Below are 1,232 nucleotides of genomic sequence, written 5' to 3'. Positions count from 1 at the left end.
TGATCCTTCCAGGAAGCTCTCACTCTTAATGCTGTACCTAACTAGAATCAGCTGTTGGAGGCGTTCACCTTCCTGCTTTACCAATCCGAATCATACACAAATTGCAAGGGCCAATCACAGCGTCACAACCCTGCATTAAATCTGTTTCTCCCCTTGCTATCGCAGGCAGAGTGCAACCCCCCCTTTCACTTCCAGCTGACCGGTCCGGAGCCTCCTTCGGTCTGGTCTTCGGGTTCCTTCGTCACCACCACCAGTGTCTAGATTCCATCGGGGGGTTATGATGGTTCTCTACCCCTAGATACATATATGAAAGATTCATATAGCGATGGAGTCTAATCGCCAAAGACTTTGTACATTTTATTTGAACTGTACAAATAAATCTTATTTGCATATCTGCAAACATGTCTCTCCTGATTGAAATGCCACGTTTCCTCAAACGAGTGAGGTGGAGTTTTATTGCTGATAAATTCAACTTTCCATTTGTAAGAGAACAACGTACCATTTCCTTATTCAAAGGTCACATAGTCTAGCTTTAACGTGACTACTATAGCTGAAGACGAGACCTCATTCAGGGAGTCCCAGAACACGCCTGTAGATTCCAGCTGGGTAATGTAGTGCATCCAGAGAAGGTCACTGCCATCTTGTGGAAGGAAGATGGGTCCACATCACATTGGATTTGGTTTTACACAAGCAAAGCTGGACTTGAAACCTGGTTGCCACTTATTAAACATGAGCACCAATGAATAGAGTTTGTATTTATTTTGCATTTCATTTTTGGTTTTATTTCTGTGGCTAGCAAATCAATTCATCATCCAGATTCCTTTTTGAAAGCGTACACAGCATGTTTATTCATCTTGCCCGCACACAGTGCCTGGCTAAACAGGATATGAGATCAGTGTCATCTCATATTTAACTAACACATCTCTTGGATTTAAGTGGTAATGTTTTATAAGTGCCTAATATGAAGGAATGATATGTTGATGATATTAGTGATGGAGCCAGATCGCTCAATGCCCCTCCTAATTTATACTGCTCAAAAAAAGCTCCCAAAATTTTTTTTCGCCATTGTCCTCTCATCTCAAAAAGTTAAAAAATAATATATATACATATATATATATATATATATATATATATAGCATCATCATCATGTTTATTTATTCATGACAGCACAGTCTTTTACATAGTGGCCCATAAACAAAACACATACAAGCAGTCCAAGAGACTGAAATGTC

General features: G+C 39.9%; 1 protein-coding gene across 1 annotated transcript in view; it reads right to left on the bottom strand.

The window, feature by feature from the left end:
* Positions 1-1,225: 1,225 nt before the first annotated feature.
* The window catches only part of anks6 (ankyrin repeat and sterile alpha motif domain containing 6), a 15,935-nt gene continuing 15,928 nt past the window's right edge, over positions 1,226-1,232 (bottom strand). The window contains exon 18 of the mRNA XM_032510816.1: positions 1,226-1,232. This exon is cut by the window's right edge and continues 635 nt beyond it. The gene's annotated coding sequence lies outside the window, so the exon portion shown is untranslated.

This window comes from Etheostoma spectabile, unplaced genomic scaffold (assembly GCF_008692095.1).
Source record: "Etheostoma spectabile isolate EspeVRDwgs_2016 unplaced genomic scaffold, UIUC_Espe_1.0 scaffold272, whole genome shotgun sequence".
Lineage (NCBI taxonomy): Eukaryota > Metazoa > Chordata > Actinopteri > Perciformes > Percidae > Etheostoma > Etheostoma spectabile.
This window is presented reverse-complemented; position numbering and strand designations above follow the sequence as displayed.